Source organism: Eurosta solidaginis, chromosome 4 (genome assembly GCF_040869045.1).
Source record: "Eurosta solidaginis isolate ZX-2024a chromosome 4, ASM4086904v1, whole genome shotgun sequence".
Lineage (NCBI taxonomy): Eukaryota > Metazoa > Arthropoda > Insecta > Diptera > Tephritidae > Eurosta > Eurosta solidaginis.
The window spans coordinates 113,338,065-113,363,384 of NC_090322.1; the positions used below are offsets into that span (position 1 = coordinate 113,338,065).

Genomic DNA, 25,320 nt, shown 5'->3' on the forward strand with positions numbered 1-25,320 from the left:
AATGTTTTCGCTACTGGCGAAAGGAATGATATCGGTCGATATGACTCGCCTTCGTTAGCTGGTTTACCAGTCTTCATTAGTGGAATTCTCCTTGCCATTTTCCATTGTTCGGCAATGACAAATGACTTCAGCGACAGACTGAAAACGTGCGTTTGGTAGATTATTCCCTCGGCGCCAGAGTGTTTAAGCATTGGCTTGGCTATGCCGTCTGCGCCTATTGATTTAGAGGGCTTGGCCTTGGATGGCTTCTTCAACCTCTGTGGGGATGATGGTAATAGGTGGCACGTCGTGTTTGTGTTTATATGCCCGTCTGTTTGCACGACGTCTGGCTTTATCTACAGAAAAATGCATTATAAATTGTCGGCAAAAGGCGCTTGCACATTTCTTCGAATCAGATAAAGCTTTATCGCCGAAGACTATGGATACTTTATCGATGTGTTTAGTTGGATTGGAAAATGATTTAAGGGTTGACCACAATTTACCAACACCCGCAGAGAGGTTGCAGTTCCTTAGATGATCCTGCCATTTGGTACGTTTATGTTCATTTACTAGCCGCATAATATCCAAGTAGAGACTCCTAATATGGGGGTTTCTAGGGTCGAGATGTCTCGCCATGTCACGTTGTCTTGCTGATTTTGCGGATTCAGCCGGGAAATGCGGTATGATTTCTGGTATTCTGCCGGCCGGAATAAAGCGTGTAGAAGCTGGAGTGATAGCGTTTCTGCTAGAAGGTGGCGGGGGTACAGCATGGAGCCACAAAGGGTTTGTAGAAATTGCGGCATAGACGAACGTTTGGTTCTAACCCAGAAAAGCCCGAACGATACAACCAGCTTTTACACGTGACACTCTGGCAAGAGTATGACCGTCTGAGATAAATCCTTTTCTGACATATGTAGCAGAACCATAGCCTAGGTTCAATACCTTCCCGGAGCAGGAGGGAATGGAACAGTCCAGCTGCAAGGAGCTGCTCCGAGGATGACGATTTTTGGGAGGGAAGAAAAAAATTAAATGGGGTTACACTGAAATGATAGCCCTTTGTCGGGAAAAAAATCTCGAGTCACTTCGTGCATAGAACCGGCAGCCAAGGGAAGCGAACGCCATTCTTAAAGGAGAGAGAAAAGCGTCCTCCCTAGGGAGACGGGCGTTAGCATCGCTTAACTTCGATCTGCATATTATAACAGGCAAAACTCTTACGGTATCCAGAATCAACCCGATTTACCTAATGTATGTCCTGCCTGCAATGTGTTCCCACACAACGCAAACTGACATACATAATGTATCCCCACATAACACCAACCATCTCTTTAATTGCATTGTGGAACCAACGCTCCTGACACCACTCCTACTCTGGTCCACCCCTGTTGAAGCTGCAAGTTTTCTTGGACTACCGTTAGACGATATTGATGAAAATTTGTTAGTAGTCGCACCTATTAGATAGGAAAAAACTTGTTTTGTATCATACCGAGGGCCAACCTTTGTTTAAGATGGCAAAATCATCATTTCGGCCACTGCAAGAAGCTTTCTGACAACATTTTGTTTTACAGATATGAGGACTCCGTGGTAAAAGCATACTAGTCTGATCCGAAGCACGTCGGTTCAAACAGTAGCGACACCTCTTTCAAAGTTGAAACTCCACAAAAAGTTCACGAACACAATTATAATTAAATGTTGTATATCAAATTTGGTTTTTCATATTTGCAGTACACAAAATGTTCCGGTTTAGGCTCAAATTTTGAACGGGGTATCGGAAGTCCAAGGTTTCAGCATATACATTAGTATACACCAACATGAGTAAGTCACACTAGTCACCCCATTGGGGGATACAATTGCCCATCAAAGGAGGCGGTTCAGAAAAATGGGCCTTTGTGAGATTGCTCCAACTCAATCTCAATCACTGTGAAGCCGCGAAAGGCGTCTTGTCACAAACAGTTCGGGAGTTAGACATTGATATAGCCCTGTTAACTGAAGCATACAGGAGGAAGTCTGTAAACTGGCTCCTGAATTCCAGTGGTAAACTGCAATATGGTCTTGCGCACAGCAACCGCTGTTTGCAGAGATCATACTTCAAGAAAAAGGATTTGTATGTGGCAAGATAGGTAACATCTACGTATACAATTGCTATATACCACCTAGCTCACCACTTTTGAAGAAATCGTCGGGAAAATATCGCAGCAAACTTCAACTACTGGAAGATTATCGAGTGCTATACCCAAAGCGATAACTCAGCTATTATTGTGGACAACAAATTTGACCGGGAAGGAACGCGCAATTCACAATCTTCTTCCAAGTCCTGAAGCGTGCAAGGCTATGGTACCATCAACGGAATATATAGGAAGTGCGAATGAGATTGCTACAAACGTATTGGCACGACATAAAAATGACATGTCCGTCTGGCACTCCCGTCTTGAAACGCTGGCTGTCAAGAAAGACGGACTTACTAACTTATCCAGTTCCTAACCGGGCATGAATGCTTCAAGAAGTATCTTCACCATTTCAAACACGAGAAGGATAACAATGCAGCAGCTACGGAAGAAGCAAAGAATAATTTTAGTGATTGTCTGAGCACGGAATGGAGACACGTCCTCTACAACTGGTGCAACTAGCGACATCTTTGGGTTACAAAGAATAAAGGGAATATAAAAAAAAAATTAAAATAAAATGTATTAATAAATTAAAGAAAAGAAAAAAATATTTCGTATTTCGTATTAAAACCGAAAAATAAGATAAGCAAGGAAGGCTAAGTTCGGGTGTAACCGAACATTACATACTCAGCTGGGAGCTTAGCGGCGCTGGTTTCGTAGGGTTCCGTAGATGGTTTATAATTGGATTTTAATTCTATATTACATACGTTTGGGTAATATTGACCAAATTGTAGACCAAGGATGAGTTTTATTGGAACGATTTTCCTTCATCCTTTGTCAAATAAGGGAAATCACAATGTAGGAAATTGAACCTAGGGTAACCCTGGAATTTGTTTGTATGACATGGGTATCAACCGAAAGGTGTTAAAGAGTATTTTAAAAGGGAGTGGGCCGTAGTCCTATAGGGGAACGCCATAAAGGTGGACAATGGGTGACTCTATAATGCGTTTGTACAATATGGGTATGCAATTAAAGGTATTAATGGGGGTTTTAAAAGGGAGTGGCCCTTAGTTGTATATGTGAAGGCGTTTTCGAGATATCCACCAAAATGTGGACCAGGGTGACCCAGAACATTATGTGTCGGGTACCGCTTATTTATTTATATGTGTAACACCACGAACAGTATTCCTGCCATGATTACAAAGGCTTTTCATTTCGCCCTGCAGAACCATTTGATTTTCTTCTACTTACTATGGTAGGTGTCACACCCATTTTACAAAGTTTTTTCTAAAGTTATATTTTGCGTCACAAACCAATCCAATCACCATGTTTCATCTCTCTTTTCATATTTGCTATAGAATTATGGCATTTTTTTCCTTTTTCTGAATTTTCGATATCGAAAAAGTGGGTGTGGTCATACTCGGATTTCGCCCGTTTTAGGGACCAAGATAAAGTGAGTTCAGATAAGTACGTGAACTAAGCTTAGTAAAGATATATCGATTTTTGCTCAAGTTATCGTGTTAACGGCCAAGCGGAAGGACAGACGGTCGACTGTGTATAAAAACTGGACGTGGCTTTAACCGATTTCGCCCATTTTCACAGAAAACAGTTATCGCCATAGAAGCTATGCCCTTGCCAAATTTCACAGGGAGTGGTAAATTTTTGTTTGACTTATGGCATTAAAAGTTTTCTAGACAAATTCAATGAAAAAGGGAGGAGCCACGCCCATTTTGTAATTTTCTTTTATTTTTGTATTTTGTTGCACCATCTCATTGCTGGAGTTGAATGCTAACATAATTTACTTATATACTGTAAATATATTACATTTTAGATTAAAATTTAACATTTTTTTTAAAGTGGGCGTGTTCGTCATCCGATTTGTTAATTTTTACTTAGAACACATATAGTAATAGGAGTAACGTTCCTGCCAAATTTCATCATGATATCGTCAACGACTGCGTAATTACAGCTACTTTTAAATTACCTTCTTTTAAAAGTCATAAGGTCAACCTATCTACCAGGTTTCATCGCTTTAACCGTCTTTGGTAATGAATTATCGCACTTTTTCGGTTTTTCGAAATTTTGGATATCGAAAAAGTGGGCGTGGTTATAGTCCGATTTCGTTCATTTTAAATAACTATCTGAGATAAGTGCCCAGGAACTTACATACCAAATTTCTTTAAGATACCTCAAAATTTACGCAAGTTGTCGTGTTTACGGATAGACGGACGGACATGGCTAAATGAATTCCTTTTTTCACACAGATCATTTTGATATATAGAAGTCTACACGCAGAGAAAAAACAATTGAAAATCGAACAAAGTTGACATAGTTAAAGAATTTTGTATGGGGCCCAAGAAACTTGTACATCCTACCAAAGTACTTACACAATTTATGCTCGACATGGAAACAAAGCTTAGGCAATTTATTACCTAATTTATTTATTATTTATTAAGACGATTAAAAAACTTAGTAGGTTAATTATGCCTAAGTTTTAGTTGTGGTATACGTGAATTTAAGTTAATTTTATAATGGTTTTTCTCTGTGTGTATATCTACCTCGATTGGTTTATGCCGTTACGGGGTACCGTTATGCGATTAAAATTAATATACCCTGTGAGCCCTGCTCAGCTGAGTATAAAAATGACCATATGGTCTGCGCTTAAGCTTCCCGAGACACTGAACCTCGTTGCAGTTATTAATGCTATGTTCTTTGCTACCAGGTCTACAGGTGGAATGTGCAGTTTGGCATACGGTGCAGCCGTCGGGGTTGTTTGCAGGGCTCAGGAAATGCTAAGCATTGATTGCCGGCATACCCTCAAATTTTTTGAGGTAGGTTAATTTTTGCGTGGCATTTCAGCAAACAAGGACTCCATGGTATAGGGTAGGGCCTACAATCGCTGTAAATATACAGTGAGAGGGAGAGTGCGATAAACCACCACGTACAGCCCAGCATTCAGGACAACTTTCTGTCTAGGATGATTCCTAGATATTTTGTGCAAGGTCTCTCCTGCAGGGGTACCCCTTCTAACTTAGGCCTGATTAAATTTTAGACCTCATACTTTTTTGTAAACATGACCATATTCGTCCTTCCTACGTTGGCTGTCAAACCGACATTAGATGCCCAGGTATGAATATCCCGAAGCGCCCGATCATAATCTTTGGAAGGCACTTTCCACTAGAGGTTTACGCCGATCACTATACCGGCGGCGGCGGCGTGGGCGGCGCTCCGGTGTACGCCGGTGCTCTTGCTTTAAAAAGCTTTTCTCTATTAAAAAAATAATGTTATGTCTTTGGTTTTACTGGTCTGTAAATAATTAATTATTATATTAATTTGTTGTCTTCAAGATCAACTTTATTATTTTTGTAAAATGTATATTTTACAAGTTATATTATATTAAATAATTTTACATAGAAAACGAGTAAATCAGAAAAAAAACAAAGTTCCTATACCGTATAGCCGACTATTTCAAAACCTATGACGGTTTATCCATCAGCGATCCACACATTCAAGGCTTGACGTTTTAACGCATCAGGCCATCAATGCACTTTTCTATGTATAATTATTTAATATAATATAAATTGTAAAATCTACATTTTAGAAAAATGATAAAGTTGGTCTTGGAGACAACAAATTAATATAATAAATAAAAAAGTAATATTTATGAAAGATTTTGTTTGTATATATTTGAGGGAATCAACGTATTGGCGATTTCGGAAATATCCGGGGTTTTCGCCTCAAAGTCTCGCGGGTCGTTCAAAAAATTTCAAGAGCAGCTCCTTGCGGAGAGACTGTCCTTAATTCACTTGCTCCACGGAGACTTCGAACCTGGCCCTGGTCTAAGGGACTGGTACTGCTGCGTCTGCCGAAAAAAACCGAAGTACTTAAAATGGTCACACTTTTGTTTGTATGTCTCGTACAAAGCGTAGTTTCACCGAAGGAGATATTCTGGTCTAACTTCTAATACTCGTTATCGACACGATTTCTTTAAATTATTTGTGACCCCTTTCTGGTCACGCACAAAGGCGACTTACGGTTGCTATTAATGGTCTTTAATACTCATGGCTCTCATGGCACAGTTTTAACGATGAGCACCAACGCTGGCCTATTGTTAATCGCGCAAAAGCGGGCATATAGTTTTTTCGGCTGTTTTAAGAGCTATAATTCCCAGTAGCAACAGTAGCAATCCTGTCCACCACCAGTCGCTACCACGCCTCCTGGCCCTCATACAACATGCCAGCACAGAAGCTGTAGGACTGCGACTTTGAACTCATACCTTTGTGAACATCACTGAAGCTCTATGTATAGCTCTGAAGACTTTCTAACGGATTTTTTTGCCGCGCTATACTACCGAGCACTACCAGAAAAACGCCTTGAAACGTTAGGGAGTAAATATTCGGCCAAGGAGGCCGTCCTCGAAATCATTAGCAGTCCAAGTGGATATTATTGCGTAACTCATGGGTAAAAATGGTATAATCCTACATAATTTAAATTTTGCAAGGACCCTGGATACCTTTTTTTTAAATTTAGACCAAAATTTGCAGACCTTTGTGTTCGAAACATTGATTTCAATAGTCTTCGCTAAACCAAAACGATATTTTAGAATGAAAGTCGACCGATTTTAAGTTGAAAGATGTTAAGGTTATACGCTCAGTTCAAACTGTTGTTTTCCGGCCTTTTGATACAAGAATTCATTATGAATAACCACGTAGCTTCAGTTTTCAAACTAGTTCGACTGTCCACTACGTTAGAGTAGTAGCACACCCGGTCATTTGTTCGACTGTCTGGGGAAAACTTTTGCTTCACCACTTTTAGTGTTCTTGCGAAGGACAAAGCCTCACCTGGTAAATATATGTGCCTACGGATTCACATTTGTAAAAGGAGCCGTAAAGTGTAGGTGATATTGAAACTTGGTTGATAGGCTAGAATCACTGTGATTCACTCCAAGGGACTAGTTGGGATAGGGCCACCAACTTTGGGAAATGTATAAACGGGAGACTTGGGTGTTGAATGATGAAGTGTGAAAATCAAAATTAACACCTCAGACGCTATTTTAAAGTTTCGCAAATAAAAAACAGATGTTTGAATATAAGGCCAAGTGATTTTTCAAACCCTTCTATCTTCAACTTAAGTATGAGGTGAGAATCCTTTCAAAGGGGAGTTTAAACCCCTGGGACCTACTTACTAAGGGATTTTGCATAACTGATTTCGCGTATTATTTACGCCAATCGGAATATAGAATTTTTGAAAAAATTAGCATTTTTTTCGGGTAACTTGCTTTTTTAACAACAGAAGGACAATTTGAAAACATGTTCGACTTGGGTCATTTTATTTGAATTCATTGTTTCTTCTTAATTTTTTTTTTTAAATTATGCAAAGTGAGCATTTACAGTTTTTATATAATTTTTCTTATAGTGTTTTGTTTTAATAACTTGGTGAATTGGGTAATGCAAAATCCGTGTTAAGCTGGCATTGAAAGCGCCTGTTTTTTTAAATTACTTTTGAACGGGTATAAAGAGTTACGTTACGCAATTAGATTCTTATAACTGGCAATGATGCGCATCCATTGATACCCCTTTCGACCATATCCGTTCAATTTTGACATGAACAATAAATGGCCTAGACAGTCTTAAATTAGTAGAAAATATAGTACTGCGCCGGACGCCGCCGCCGGCGGCGTGCCAAAAACGACGAAAATCGGCGGTGGGGCGGCGGCGGCTTTTATCGGCGGCGTATATCTCTCCTTTCCACTTATGATAATTGCAACGTCATCTACGTAAGCCGTAAGTTTGACGGGTTCCTCATCGAACCGCCGGAGCAGTTGGTTGATGACCAGCGTCCACAGCAGAGCTGATAACACCCCACCCCTGCCCACTGATTTCGTGGCCTCATACAATCCCCATTGTGAAGTAATTTTACTGCAATTTAACATGCCGTTGGTGGGAAAGGTACACGAGAAGTTCTCCAAGAGTGTGGTACATGGTTCAGTCTTATGCACCAATCGAATATTATTTTAAGCCGTTCCGTGACTGCTCTACTTGAAATTTGTAGCATGGCTGGGAATATACCATCTGGGCACAGAAATTTAAACTAAGACAACGTCTTCATCGCCCATTCGATCTTGATGTCGGTCTGTCTCCCCCCTGCGGGCTAGGGGCCAAGAATTTACTCGCGATAGGTATACCGATGGTAAAAGGCGATCATATACCTATGGCTAACCAATCCATGAATGATACTTACTCGAAAGGGAGCAGAGTGGACGCAGTGTACCGCCTGTGCGGCCCTATCACGGCCATTATAAAAACTGTACCGTGGGGAGCAAGATAGCCCAGTTGTGATCTGATACAATGACTACGATGATTGTATTCAAGTCCCGATTCCTATCTTGAAGAAGTTGACAATAAAGCATACTTAATAAAGCTATGCAGTCTCTTCTTCGTTGGAGTTGGCAATAAAGTATTCTCTTCGGAGGAATGCGGTCGCTTCAGTCTTTGAATCAGACAATAAAGCATTATCTTCCGAGTTATGCGATCTTCTTCGATGGAAGGTTGGCATAAAGTCTACTCTTGGCCCATTCACGAAGTTAACTCCTCAATACTGTTCTAACCTAAGCATGAATAATTCAAAGACTCTCTGCGGAAGGTCCAAGAAAAGGTTGATCACATCCCTAGAATTGTAAATGGAGTTAAAACAGATGATTAAAAGTTAGGAGACTTCTTAGAAATAAAAGCAGATGCATATCGTTTGTTGATTACAGTTGATAATTGTAAGAGTGGGTTTGTGCCCACCCTGAAACTGCGTTAGGCGATTCTGAACGGCGGCATTTGATCCCAAGTAAATGTTCTAATACCTGTGATTAATGAGATGTATCCTAAGTGTAAATGTGTTAGTATCTGTGATAATTGAGGATATATATTGAGAGTAAGTGTGTCGAAAATTCTAATTTCAGAGCGTATTTTGTTTTTTTTTGTTGCAAAATAGATATAAAAAGGGGAATCCCCAAGTTATTCATGTTACGCTCAGTAGTCGTTGGATTTTCGTTGCGGTGCTGTACAGTTTTTGTTAGTTTTTGTGTGAAATTCGATACGCGTGCACGTGTTTTGGCATTGTTTGTTTAAAAGTAAAAGTCATTCGCTGAAATGCCAAATAAACGGAAGAAAAATACTTTGTCCTTGGCAACCAAAGTTCAGATCTTAGAAAAGCTTGAAAACGGTGTTCAAGGGAAGCGGTTAGCCCTAGAATTTGATATGGCGCCATCTGCAATCAGATATATCAAATCTATTAAATCGTCGGTTTTAAATGCTGTTTCTAATACCTTTCATGAGGCAAACAAAAGATCATTGCACATCGCTGAATATCCGAAAATGGAAGCAACTCTTTATGAGTGGTTTTTAAATCAACGCGAAAAAAGTGTACATTAACTGGACCAATACTAAAGGAGAAAGCCAAACAAATATTCAAAGTGGAATATCCCGATAAAAGTGAAAGTACATTTTGTGCAAGTGATGGATGGTTTAGCAAATTTAAAAAGCGACACGGAACCGTTTTTTTTTTAAATTTGTGGCGAGATTCCCTCTAGTGATGTTGCTTCAGTCACCCCGTTTATTCGCAGATTTCGTGCAAATGTCGATGAGATGAGGCTAATAGAGTCACAAATATATAATGTAGATGAAACTGGATTACTTTACCGTTGTCTATCTGACAAAACATACGTCTCTCTTTTTGAGAAAACCGCCCGGATATGAAATCCAGAAGGAACGAATTTCAGTGTTACTTGGTGCAAACACTGATGGATCACATAAATTAGTGCCGTTAGTAATTGGGAAAGAAAAAAAACCAAGGAGTTTCCAAGGATTCAATAATCCACTCCATTACAACTTTTGCTTGGATGACATCTCAGAATTTTCATGATTGGTTTCACAAAATATTTATTCATGAGGCAAGAAAAATGTTTGATTTTAGGTTCAGTAATTCCAAAATATTTTCAATTCACAGGTGATTCGTTTCTCTCAGTAAAATAATTTCCCTCCGAAGGCAATTTTGCTAATTGACAACTGCTCTGCTCATGCACCAATTGAGAAACTTCAAAGCGACGATGCTAATATAATTGCATTTTTCTTTCCACCAAATGTAACCGCAGCTTTACAAGCAATGGATCAGAATCCTATTAAGTTAACCAAGCTAAACTACAGAAGTATGCTTCTTTCTCGATTAATTGCTGAAGAAGGTGACCTCAAGAATCGTTTGAGATCCTGTTCGATCCGAAATGCAATCATGCTATTAAAGCAAGCTTGGGATGATGTTCCAGAAAGAGTAATAAACAAATCCTGGTCAAAGTTGAACAACTGGGACTCTGATCAGTATGAAAGCGACGACGATGATATGCCACTAGCACAGTAACTGCAAAAAGATCAAGACTGCAGTGCAGCTCTTCAGGCAGCTAAATCTCTTTTAGCAGAAATAGAGTCAACTAATAACATTAGCATAGCAGATATTAAAACATGGAATAATGATGTGTTTAATGACGACCCTGCACATGATCTCAATAGTGATGATGAGTCTTCAGGTGGCAGCGAATTTGATGATAGGGAGGTCTTACCAGTTGTCTCTACTTCTACAGCGATTGAAAGTATTAATAATTTAATAAAATGGTGTAATTATAGTGAATCGTTTTCCGCAAAGCACACAAGCAATCTACTGGCTCTTCGCAATGAGACTCTTATTTCATAATCAATTAAAAGTAAGAAACAAACTACAATAACAGACTACATGCATGCAAATTAAAGATTAGTTATGAAGTTTTTGATTAATTTTTGGCTTTTTTAATGTATTTTTATCGATCTTTTATGTATTTTTAATGAAAAATATATTTATTGTAATTGGAGTTTTTGTTTTTTGGTCCTTTTTTTGATTTAGCGTATATATACATATATGTATATTGAATAAAAAAACATGTGATATGTATTGCACTGGATTGTTACCTCATGTTTTCTCGTTTTTATGAATAAAATTGAATAAGACAAAATTTCATTTTAGTTTTTTAATGCAAATTGACTTAATTTTTAAGGTTTTATACAAATAAAAAAAAACGTCCAGGAATTAGAATTTTTCAGGAATTAGAATCACCCTAAAAACAAAGTGGTTCTAATTTGTGAGCGACTACTGTATTCACAACGAACAGACATTTCACTTTATAGATGACGTAGTTGTAGTTATTCACAATTTTGACCATGATGAAAAGTTTCTCACACTCCCTAATTGTGAAGCAGGTTTTGTTTTATTATTATTCCTGGTGCTTGTTCCCATCCCCTAATACTTGTATTAAAATTGTGGAATAGTATCATGTATCTGATTAGCCCTATCATCAGAACATGTTACAATGAAATATCTGTGCTTTGTATGGAACGGTATTGGAATTCAAGGTGAAGTTGCCTTACAACCGGATGCCATTATCCATAAAATGGTTGGAGCTGAGATAGACTCCATATCCGACCAAGGTAAAAACTTGTGATTAAAACATCTGATTACAAGCTAATTTGGTACCAATGATTCGACTAAGAAGTGTTGAGGAAGGCAACACGGAGGTGATAGTTGGGCTACTGATCATGCAATTAGATCAGTGTTTGACGCCATGCCATAGATCTTGGTAGGCATTGGCCAAGGATAATGCGGTCCATGAAGAACTTGTGGTCCCCAGAGCCTCGGCTGTTAAAGTAACAGGTTTCGCTACGGGTAGGTCAGGTTGAAAATTGGGTTGGAGAAGATATATATTTCGCTGGCAAATCCTTGAATCAATTTGGAAGTTTAGTCGCCTCTTACGACAAGCATACCTGCCGCGGGTATATTTTAAGCCCCCTAACCCGCTGGGGTTATCTTCCCACTTCATCACGCATGGTTATTCACCACCTCAAGCCGCGCCTTCGTTTCTTGCCTTGGAGGTTTGGAACCACTTCCTCTAGCCACCGCAAGCTCGCGGTGTTGTTGTTGGGGAAAAGATAAAGAAACGTTGCTAAGCACGTACAAAGCAATTGACTGACCGCGCATGTGCTACGCGTGACTAGTTTGATCACCTGGCCTTAAAACAGATACTGGTAAAGACTGCATGCCTGCCAAAGTGCTGCACCCAGACCTGCCACGGAATGTCTTTTTATTGCCTCTGAACATCACCTACATAGCGAAGCCAAAGAGCTCAACATTAAACAGCACAACGAAATGATGAACAGACAGTTTCTGCTTCATTCTCACAATTCAGGACAACCTAGCAAGCAAATGCAACCCGCCCTCAAAAGGGTTAAGGGTGCAACTCCATAAGCACTATGATGAAATCCGGCACTTGCTAACACAGCCATTTGATCCAGACGATCATGAGAAGGCCCTATACCAAAACCACACAGAATCCGTAAACGCTTTCTCTAGAACGCGCCTGGCGAACCCCGTTATCAGTAAACGATTTTCTACTCTTGCAGAAGAAGAAATCACTCTTCCAAGGTAGACGCCAGTCACCCTGGCCTAAATTCGTTCTATATACTGGAACAGTTTAAACTCTTACTTGTCCAAAATGAAACCTGACATACGTTATGTATGCTATGCATGCGATGTGTTCAATTGTAATGTGGAACCTACGCCTCCAACGCCAACCTCCCTGTTGAAACTGGAAGTTTCCTTGAACTCCCTTAGAGGACCTTGATGACAATTTGTGAGAGGTCGCATCCATTGAATGGGGCGAGCACTATTAACACAACAACAACAATCTTCCTTGGTGCTCCCAATTAGCGTAAAGTATCGCAATGACTGGTATGATTTGCAATGGAACATCAAAAGTGCCTAGGCGATTACGCTGTAATTACAGATGCTAATGAAGGTAAAATTTCAGCTTTAATAATTTAAGTGGCATCAAAAAAGCGATATCTTTTTATAAAAGCCTCTCCACTCACCACCTAATTCGTGCTCGAAATAACTTTCTATTTTGTAGTAGCAGATCAGAAAATTACTCTTTTAGAGCCGGAATATTATTGTTAACCACACTGCAAAAATATAATTAACTAAGTTGTAACTTTCTTAACAATTTGCCTTTGCTTTAACTTTATTTCTTTGTTAATTGGTTTGTGTTTTATATTCTGTCAGATTTTGATAAATTTCCGATAAAAAATAGAGATATAATTGATTTTGACTCTTTCGCTACTGGGTTCAGAATGAATAAATATAGAATGTGAGAGTATGCTTAAAATGTTTTTAATGTATTTGATCTAGTTCGGCATCGGACTCGAAGCAGAATAAGGAATGAGAGAGTGGACTAGACTGAGAGGCTCTTTGTGTACGCTTTCGCAGTAATGTGAAAACATTTCTAGAGCATGTTGAATGAAAAGTGATAATTTCTTTTTTTCCCATTAGAATCATATATACAGCAAAGCATATTCCCTACTGTCAATGGATTTGCGCTAGAGAATAACTAAAAATAATGATTTCAATTTGTCAATGTCAGAATTTGATGATCCGAAGAAGTAGTTATCCTAGAGAAAATTTTCTAAGCATACCCAGAAACATCCGGTAGACGAGGGTGAGCGAATAGAAGAGGAAAGGGAAGTGTAATAATTCAGACGGAAGTAATAAACAGACCTTTGTTCCACCATAAAGGGGGGCACTGCAATGGGTATGAAATATTCCCATAAAGCCATATGGAACCGCAAAACTTGAGCAAACAGTAGCGGCTTTTGCAAAAACAAAAGCCACTACAGTAGTCATACATACATTTGTACAAATGTAAAACCAAAGAAATCCACGCACATTGCGACATATTTATACATATATTAAAGACTGTGGCCACTGACCGGTGAGCTTAAAGTTAAATAATATACAAAACCTCTTCTTTTGAAAGATAATGAGGAAAAAAATTAACAAACCGAAGAAAAAACATGTTTGCAGTATTAGAACAACAATTGAACCTGCAGGCAAACAAGAAAAAACAGCAACAACCAAAGTAGTACAAGCGTAATATTAAGGGTTCTCACAAAACCGCATAAATTTACGAAACTTTAAACTTTAAAATTATGAACACCGCAGACATTTTTACTTAAGGTTAGATTGTGAAGTTAATCACAATCGCATTCAGTATTCATATTGTAATACCAAAAATTGCATAAAAGAACTCCGGTTAACTACCAGTCACTTAAGTGTATGAATGCTTTTATATAATTTGAAATATTGATTCACAAGAGAAAAAACTGAATCTTTATTTCGCGTTAGTGTTTTTGAATCTATTAAAAAATTTAATGTTACCATCATAAATTCACCAACAATTTATATCTCAAAATCGTCTTATAAATAAAATTAGATGGCGTAGACCTCATCTTCTACAACTTTATCTCGTGTTGGTTAAACAGAAATGTGTATGGCTAATAATTCACTTAAGAGTTTCAATGAGTACCGATATTAAAAAACAAGTGACTGAAGTTCAAGTTAGCTGCTCCGCTTATAAAACAAAGCAATCACTCATCTCGTGAACTTTATCAAATAGCTGTACTTAATGCTTGGGAAAATTTTTGAAACAGCGCCGGTTTTTTATCCAGCTAACACTTACATAATATCCATACTAACCTTTTTTAAGCTTAACATGGGCATAATATACCAATGTTGTTCTTGTTGTATGCATGATAGCCAGCGGTGTTGACGGTGCCATATGCGTTTTGTTCACATGCATTACGCTAATTGTCGTTGATTTGTATAAGGAAATGTGTGGAACTTATTGCTTAAGCTTAGATTATTCAGCACTTCCTCTTCCCATGTTTATCGATACTACTAATATTTTAAACATTCATTCAGTCGATCGTGAACTGAAATCATATGTTCTTTTAGTGTCACTAAGCCTTTAAATTATGTAGAGAGAATTTCTATGTCTTTCTGTATGGAGAAAGCGCCGTAACTCCGTGGTGCGAAAAGTATATGCCTCTATATGAATCGTTTATTTTAAGAGTCATCATCATTATTAACTGGCGCTAAACCGCCCAAGCGGAATTGGCTGTTACTAAACGAGTCACTGCAGCTTTCCTGTTTCGCGATAACTGACTGAGTTCAAGTCTTCCTCCACCTGCCACTCCCAACTTAGTGGTGGTCTCTTGGCCGGAGCGTCTTCGTCCATTTCATACATCAATATCAGTGCATGTCGAATATCTTATCGTGAGTCCATTTGTTGAGCTCGTTGGCCTTGGGCTTCAATATTTCGCAGTTAAATTCCAAGGCATGAGCATGCTCTCCCTTCTTCCTACTCTCACGCTAATGGGCTAGATACCTCTCCCATATGTCGTTTCGGCAGATCACGTTATGGAAGAGACACTGCTCGGGGAAATTTTTTTTAAGTAAAATTTTAACAAAAAATTTAATATCTTCACAGTATATAAGTAAATTATGTCAACATTCAACTCCATTAATGATATGGTGCAACAAAATGCAAAAATAAAAGAAAATTTCAAAATGGGCGTGGCTCCGCCCTTTTTCATTTAATTTGTCTAGGATACTTTTAATACCATAAGTCGAACAAAAATTTACCAATCCTTATGCAATTTGGTAGGGGCTTAGATTCTGGGATAATAACTTATTTCTGTGAAAAAGGGCGAAATCGGCTGAAGCCACGCCCAGTTTTTCTACACAGTCGACCGTCTGTCCTTCCGCTCGGCCGTTAACACGATAACTTGAGCAAAAATCGATATATCTTTACTAAACTCAGTTCACGTACTTATCTGAACTCACCTTGTATTGGTATAAAAAATGACCGAAATCCGACTATGACCACGCCCACTTTTTCGATATCTAAAATTACCAAAAACGAAAAAAATGCCAAAATTCTATACCAAATACGAAAAAGGGGATAAAACATGGTAATTGGATTGGTGTATTGACCCAAAATATAACTTTAGAAAAAAACTTTGTAAAATGGGTGTGACACCTACCATATTAAGTAGAATGAAATGAAAAAGTTCTGCAGGGCGAAATAAAAAACCCTTGAAATCTTGGCAGGAATATTGTTTGTGGTATTATATATATAAATAAATTAGCGGTATCCAACAGATGTTGTTCTGCGTCACCCTGGTTCACATTTTGGTCGATATCTGGAAAACGCCTTCACATATACAACTACCACCACTCCCTTTTAAAAGCCTCATTAATACCTTTAATTTGATACCCATATCGTACAAACCCATTCCAGAGTCACCCCTGGTCCACCTTTATGGCGATATATCGAAAAGGCGTCCACCTATAGAACTAGGGCCCACTCCTTTTTAAAAAGACTCATTAACACCTTTCATTTAATACCCATATCGTACAAAAAAAGTCTAGAGTCACCCCTGGTCCACCTTTATGGCGATATCTCGAAAAGGCGATCACCTATACAACTACCACCACTCCCTTTTAAAACCCTCATTAATACATTTAATTTGATACTGATATCGTACAAACACATTCTAGAGTCACCCCTGGTCCACCTTTATGGCGATATCTCGAAAAGGCTTCCACCTATAGAACTAAGCCCCACGCCCTTTTGAAATACTCATTAACACCTTTCGTTTAATACCCATATCGTACAAAAAAAGTCTAGAGTCACCCCTGGTCCACCTTTATGGCGATATCTCGAAAAGGCGATCACCTATACAACTACCACCACTCCCTTTTAAAACCCTCATTAATACATTTAATTTGATACTGATATCGTACAAACACATTCTAGAGTCACCCCTGGTCCACCTTTATGGCGATATCTCGAAAAGGCTTCCACCTATAGAACTAAGCCCCACGCCCTTTTGAAATACTCATTAACACCTTTCGTTTGATACCCATATTGTACAAACGCATTCTAGAGTCACCCCGGATCCACCTTTATGGCGATATCTCGAAAAGGCGTCCACCTATAGATCTAAGGCAAACTCCCTTTTAAAATGCTCACTAACCCCTTTCATTTGATACCCATATTGTACAAACAAATTCTAGGGTCACCCCTGGTCCACCTTTATGCAGATATCTCGAAAAGGCGACCACCTATACAACTACCAACACTCCGTTTTAAAACCCTCATTAATACCTTTAATTTGATACCCATATCGTACAAACACATTCTAGATTCACCCATGGTCCACCTTTATGGCGATATCTCGAAAAGGCGTCCACCTATAGAACTAAGGCCCACTCCCTTTTAAAATACTCATTAACACCTTTCGTTTGATACCCATATTGTACAAACGCATTCGAGGGTCACCCCTGGTCCACATTTATGGCGATATCTCGAAACGGCGTCCACCTATGGAACTAAGGATCACTCCCTTTTAAAATACTCATTAACACCTTTTATTTGATACCCATATCGTACAAACAAATTCTAGAGTCACCCCTGGTCCACCTTTATGCCGATATCTCGAAAAGGCGACCACCTATACAACTACCAACACTCCCTTTTAAAACCCTCATTAATACCTTTAATTTGATACCCATATCGTACAAACACATTCTAGATTCACCCATGGTCCACCTTTATGGCGATATCTCGAAAAGGCGTCCACCTATAGAACTAAGGCCCACTCCCTTTTAAAATACTCATTAACACCTTTCGTTTGATACGCATATCGTACAAACACATTCTAGATTCACCCATGGTCCACCTTTATGGCGATATCTCGAAAAGGCGTCCACCTATAGAACTAAGGCCCACTCCCTTTTAAAATACTCATTAACACCTTTCGTTTGATACCCATATTGTACAAACGCATTCGAGGGTCACCCCTGGTCCACATTTATGGCGATATCTCGAAACGGCGTCCACCTATGGAACTAAGGATCACTCCCTTTTAAAATACTCATTAACACCTTTTATTTGATACCCATATCGTACAAACAAATTCTAGAGTCACCCCTGGTCCACCTTTATGCCGATATCTCGAAAAGGCGACCACCTATACAACTACCAACACTCCCTTTTAAAACCATCATTAATACCTTTAATTTGATACCCATATCGTACAAACACATTCTAGATTCACCCATGGTCCACCTTTATGGCGATATCTCGAAAAGGCGTCCACCTATAGAACTAAGGCCCACTCCCTTTTAAAATACTCATTAACACCTTTCGTTTGATACGCATATCGTACAAACACATTCTAGATTCACCCATGGTCCACCTTTATGGCGATATCTCGAAAAGGCGTCCACCTATAGAACTAAGGCCCACTCCCTTTTAAAATACTCATTAACACCTTTCGTTTGATACCCATATTGTACAAACGCATTCGAGGGTCACCCCTGGTCCACATTTATGGCGATATCTCGAAACGGCGTCCACCTATGGAACTAAGGATCACTCCCTTTTAAAATACTCATTAACACCTTTTATTTGATACCCATATCGTACAAACAAATTCTAGAGTCATCCCTGGTCCACCTTTATGCCGATATCTCGAAAAGGCGACCACCTATACAACTACCAACACTCCCTTTTAAAACCCTCATTAATACCTTTAATTTGATACCCATATCGTACAAACACATTCTAGATTCACCCATGGTCCACCTTTATGGCGATATCTCGAAAAGGCGTCGACCTATAGAACTAAGGCCCACTCCCTTTTAAAATACTCATTAACACCTTTTATTTGATACCCATATCGTACAAAAAAAGTCTAGAGTCACCCCTGGTCCACCTTTATGGCGATATCTCGAAAAGGCGATCACCTATACAACTACCACCACTCCCTTTTAAAACCCTCATTAATACCTTTAATTTGATACCCATATCGTACAAACGCATTCGAGAGTCACCCCTGGTCCACCTTTATGCCGATATCTCGAAAAGGTGACCACCACCTATACAACTACCACCACTCCCTTTTAAAACCCTCATTAATACCTTTAATTTGATACTTATATCGTACAAACACATTCTAGAGTCACCCCTGGTCCACTTTTATGGCGATATCTCCAAAAGGCGTCCACCTATAGAACTAAGGCCCACTCCCTTTTAAAATACTCATTAACACCTTTAATTTGATAGCCATATCGTACAAACACATTCTAGACTCTGGCCCACCTCTGTGGCGATATCTCGAAAAGGCGTCCACCTATAGAACTAAGGCCCACTCCCTTTTAAAATACTCATTAACACCTTTAATTTGATACCCATATCGTACAAACACATTCTAGAGTCACCCCTGGTCCACCTTTATGGCGATATCTCGAAAAGGCGTCCACCTATAGAACTAAGGCCCACTCCCTTTTAAAATACTCATTAACACCTTTAATTTGATACCCATATCGTACAAACACATTCTAGAGTCACCCCTGGTCCACCTTTATCGCGATATCTCGAAAAGGCGTTAACCTATAGAACTAAGCCCCACGCCCTTTTAAAATACTCATTAACACTTCGTTTGATACCCATATCGTACAAACACATTCTAGAGTCACCCCTGGTCCACCTTTATGGCGATATCTCGAAAAGGCGTTAACCTATAGAACTAAGCCCCGCGCCCTTTTAAAATACTCATTAACACCTTTCGTTTGATACCCATATCGTACAAACACATTCTAGAGTCACCCCTGGTCCACCTTTATGGCGATATCTCGAAAAGACGTCCACCTATAGAACTAAGCCCCACGCCCTTTTAAAATACCCATTAGCACCTTTCGTTTGATACCCGTATTGTACAAACGCATTCTGGAGTCACCCCTTGTCCACCTTTATGCCGATATCTCGAAAAGGCGACCACCTATACAACTACCACCACTCCCTTTTAAAATCCTCATTAATACCTTTAATTTGATACCCATATCGTACAAACACATTCTAGAGTCACCCCTGGTCCACCTTAATGTCGATATCTCGAAAAGGCGTCCACCTATAGAACTAAACCCCACGCCCTTTTGAAATACTCATTAAGACCTTTCGTTTGATACACATATTGTACAAACGTATTCTAGAGTCACCGCTGGTCCACCTTTATGGCGGTATCTCGAAAAGGCGTCCACCTATAGAACTAAGCCCCACTCCCTTTTAAAATGTTCATTAACCCCTTTCATTTGATACCAATATCGTACGAACAAATTCTAGGGTCACCCTTGGTCCACCTTTATGGCGATATCTCGAAACGACGTCCACCTATGGAACTAAGGATCACTCCCTTTTAAAATACTCATTAACACCTTTCATTTGATACCCATATCGTACAAACAAATTCTAGAGTCAACCCTGATCCACCTTTATGGCGATATCCCTAAATGGCGTCCACCTATAGAACTATGGCCCACTCCCTCATAAAATACTCTCTAATACCTTTCATTTGATACACATGTCATACAAGCACATTCCAGGATTATCCCCGGTTCATTTTCCTGCATGGTTATTTTCCCTTATGTTGTCAACATAGCTCTCAACTGAGTATTTAATGTTCGGTTAAACCCGAACTTAACCTTCCTTACTTGTTACTTCTAAGTAGGCTCCTTTCTCCTTTTTCACGTCACGAAAACGTTGCATATATAACGCGTTGCCGCGCCAGTGCGCAGCGTGACCCATTAGAAAGGGCTCTTTTTGTCCAATTCAGTGCGATACTCCTCATCCTATAGTGACAGTAGCGGCGGCACGTAATGTTCGGCTGAGTGGGGTGCTCACCAGCTGTCTGTTTCGTGAGCAGTTTTTCAACGCCAGAGGTGTGTACGTGTCATGGCTGCCATAAGTAATGGTTTTAGTTGATATATGGCCCTTGTAAAGCGGTTTCGTGCTCTTCGATCAGGCTTTAGCCAAGTAGCTTTATGTATCTTTTCGTACTTGGATCTGGTACTGCAAATGACATATATCCAGCCGCATCGTCGCCAACTATTTACGTTAAGATCTGTGGATGAACATAGAGGCATGAGCCGGGTAAATACAAGTTTCTATAATATTTACTTTTATCATGAGCTCCAGTTTGTCTCAGTGAGCAAGGACAATGTGGCAAAGGACGCACAAGTTTTGCATTGCGACTTCAACATCAGCTGCAAGGTTGGACAAGAAGATGTCTTTACACCACGTTCGAAAAGTTCAGCTTCCAAAAATGGCCAACTTTAACGAATCCCAAAATGTGGTCATACTCATGTGGTCATACTCCCGCAAAACCTTCTGGGAGTGTCTTTGTCGTTAACACAACAACAATCACACCACATTACACTTCAGCTTCCATTGGGTGCATTTTCTAAGGTAATTCTGTTCTTATTTTGGAAAATAATGCAAAATGAAATAAAGTCAAATCGAAATTTTTTAAATAAATATTCAGATTATTTTACAATTGAAAGAATATTGCTATTCTCTTTTATTTAGCTTGACTCGGTGTAGCGTTGTTACGAATTTTGTAATTGAAATTGAAGTAACTTTCCGATAAGCTACAAGCTTGAAATTGGAATATATGTAATTCAGAACCAGATGACAACGCAATAAAAACGTTTTGTGGTCCGATTTGGCTCATATTTAAATCACCTATTACAAACATGAATAGGAAGCGATCTATGAAAAAAATCGCCGGCAGGTGGTGCAAGAATCGAGATCGATTTGGGTCATTGAACAAATATTACATACAGTCCGGTAGAAATGACGTCAAAATACTTTGGAGCACATAAGTTCAAATTATGTTAGTGAAATTCAAGTAAATAAAATAATAAAAAAAACAATTTTTAACATAGACGGTTTTATTGAAAACAATACTCACATTTAGTAATAATATTACTAAAAGCTAGAAAATAATTAGATAAGTCTTAGGTACTAGTCATCACACTCCTCAACAATCTAGGGCGTTGATTAGAAAATAAGCGTTGGCCGCGTCAAATTTCTATTGATAGTCATCCGCATGTATCTTCAAAAATGATATTTTCATATATGCGTAAGTAAGACCAACTGGACCCACCGGTAATTAGGTTATGCTACGCCTCACGTTTTTTAGAAATTCCTCGCGCCCAACGCTTTTATTTATTTTTCTGATTGATGAGGAGTGTGATGACTAGTACCTAGGACCTACCTAATTATTTTCTAGCTTTTAGTATTATTATTAATCTAAGTATTGTTTTTAATAAAACCGAGGCAGAAGGTTATGCAGAAAGTTATCGATGTGTGCGCAAGGATTCAATAATTCCTGATCAAATCGATTACTGTAATGTATTCGTACATGTACATACTACGCATTAGTATAAATGCATACCTACTTATATAGGTACACTAACAAGTACCCGGCTTACTTCGTTACGCCGCAAAATGTAAATCTATTCAGTTTTTGCTATTTGGGTATAGTTTAAAAGAAGAGATACGCATACATATGTCATGTATTTTTTCTGCGGTAATAGTGTAATACCCTCTGTTGTAAGAAATGCAAACACTTTTAAATTCGTTAGCGTTATAAACGATTTATTAATGAACAACTTTGAAAGAAAGCGCAAAAAGATAATTCAAATAACATTAGACACTTTAGTAAATCGACTGCTGAGTCTAATATCACTCTATTTCAAAACGCTTTTCAAAAACGCCCCGCTTCAAAACTCTTTTTAAAAACACCCTACATCAGAATTTTTGTCGAAAACGCCCTATCTCAGAATTTGATTGAAGAACGCCCCATCCCAGAATTTATCTCAGCTCAAAATGAATTGAACTTATACCGAGATGAAACAAATTTTGAAATAGGGCCTTCTTCAATGAAATTTTGCCGTAGGGTATTTTTGAGTCAAATCCTCTGGAAGGACGTTTTTGAAAAGAATTTTGAATAGGGTGCTATTCCACTCAGCAGTCGAAATAGGATTGTAGAACGTAAAATATTAATACATAAAATAAGGTACATTTTTTCATTAATTAAAAATTTCCGGGAATATAACATTTTTTGTTTTATTATCATTTCCAGGAATGAGAAAACTTTGGTTCTGTGGGGAACCAGTTCTTGAAATAGCGACATACAATTGCCATGAGAAAACACTTCATTACGAAGGTCTACGCCGGGAGCCTGTCATTATTCTGTATTACAAAATTCTGGGTGACAAAATTCTGTAAATTGCAAAAAAATTCTGCTTTTTCAAAATTCTGCATGTTTAATTTTGGAAGTCAAAATTCCGGAACCATGGCATGGCGTAGCCGGTGTTGGATCGGCTAAGGGTTATTTTGAAAGTGCTGCCGAAGGCCGCCTACGCAGAAGGGTATACTACGCGGAAGGACATCACCGTGGCGGTAGCCACGGTTATACCACACACCCGGGCTTGGCATGGCGTTGGCCAGGGTTAGTTTTTAAGAGCGCGGCCGAAGGCCGCCTATACAGAAAGGTGTTCTACGCAGAATTACTGTGCATGGCGCACTTTTTCAAAATAATTACATGACCTCTTTAACATTGTTAACATTATATTTTAGTACAGAATTTTGTAATACAGAATTTTGTAATACAGAATTTTAGAAAGCAGAATTTTAAAAAAGCAGAATTATGTTTTTAGAATTTTGTACATACAGAATTTCTACACCAACCTGTCTACGCCAACATAACTTTGCGACTTATTAATTGTAATTGTATTAGTTCAAGTGTAATGGGCGGATACTTCAGAGTAAAGCAAAGTCTTTGCAAAATCGTCAAAGGGGAAAAAATATTGTCAAAGTGGTCCTGCAGTACCATAAACTCTTTGATCATTTTCTAAGTGAACAGATAGATGTACAACCGTTGGGAATTGCTCATGAATCGAAAATCCCAGTAATCTCCACATACATTCTGATGTGCTTATATATCTGCCATTCACAAAATTTCGCACTTCGTTCTTATTGCCTTGAACGGAAAATGTCTTAACTTTGTTAACATACTTACAAAATATATTCAAGGTTCGTTTCGAGCTCAAGGCCAGAACAATAATTTTTTTAATTTTGCTAAATTTGAAAAATTGTATTTTGTTTTTGGAATAGTAAGTAGACAAATTTTCAGACAACCTGCCATAGCTGCCAGATAGATCCATTTCGAAGGGTGCTAAGCCTTCATCATCAGTACGCTTTAGGCTCGAATCGAACCTTGAATCATTTATCAATAGGCCGATAAAAACAAAAAAAAAAAAACAATTGGTAATAAACCATGAGCACTTGGTAATGTCAAACAAAGTAATTGACAATAAACAAAAATCGAGCATTATCAGTGATTTGCACCAGAGGGCACAACACTGAATAAATATAGTTGGTAAAAAGGAATAGAAGTAGCAAATTTGCCAGTCAAACAAACCACCGCTGTATGGCTAAATGGTTAGCGCAGCATGCCTAAAGCGTACTGATGATGAAGGCTTAGCACCCTTCGAAATGGATCTATCTGCGCAGCTATGGCAGGTTGTCTGAAAATTTTTCTACTTACTATTCCAAAAACAAAATACAATTATTCAAATTTAGAAAAATTAAAAAAAAAACAAGTAAGGAAGGCTAATTTCGGGTGTAACCGAACATTACATACTCAGTTGAGAGCTATGGAGACAAAATAAGGGAAAATCACCATGTAGGAAAATGAACCTCGGGTAACCATGGAATGTATTTGTATGACATGCGTATCAAATGGCAGGTATTAAAGAGTATTTTAAGAGGGAGTGGGCCATAGTTCTATAGGTGGACGGCTTTTCGAGATATCGCCATAAAGGTGGACCATGGGTGACTCTAGAATTTGTTTGTACGATATGGGTATCAAATGAAAGGTGTTAATGAGTATTTTAAAAGGGAGTGGGCCTTAGTTCTATGGGTGGACGCCTTTTCGGGATATCGTTATAAAGGTGGACCAGGGGTGACTCTAGAATTAGTTAGTACGATATGGGTACCAAATAAAAGGTGTTAATGAGTATTTTAAAAGGGAGTGCGCCTTAGTTCTATAGGTGGACGCCTTTTCGAGATATCGCCATAAAGGTGGACCAGGGGTGACTCTGGAATTTATTTGTACGATATGGGTATCAAATGAAAGGTGTTAATGAGTATTTTAATAGGGAGTGTGCCTTAGTTTTATAGGTGGACGCCTTTTCGGGATATCGTTATAAAGGTGGACCAGGGGTGACTCTAGAATGCGTTTGTACAATAAGGGTATCAAACGAAATGTGTTAATGAGTGTTTTAAAAGGGAGTGGGCTTTAGTTCTATGGGTTGACGCCTTTTCGAGATATTGCCATAAAGGTGGACCAGGGGTGACTCTAGAATTTGTTTGTACGATATGGGTATCAAATGAAAGGTGTTAATGAGTATTTTAAAAGGGAGTGGG

At 38.8% G+C, this 25,320-nt stretch overlaps 1 pseudogene; it reads left to right on the forward strand.

Moving 5' to 3' along the window:
- The first annotated feature begins 10,232 nt into the window (after positions 1-10,232).
- Positions 10,233-10,865, forward strand: LOC137248316 (uncharacterized; annotated as a pseudogene).
- Positions 10,866-25,320: the final 14,455 nt, after the last annotated feature.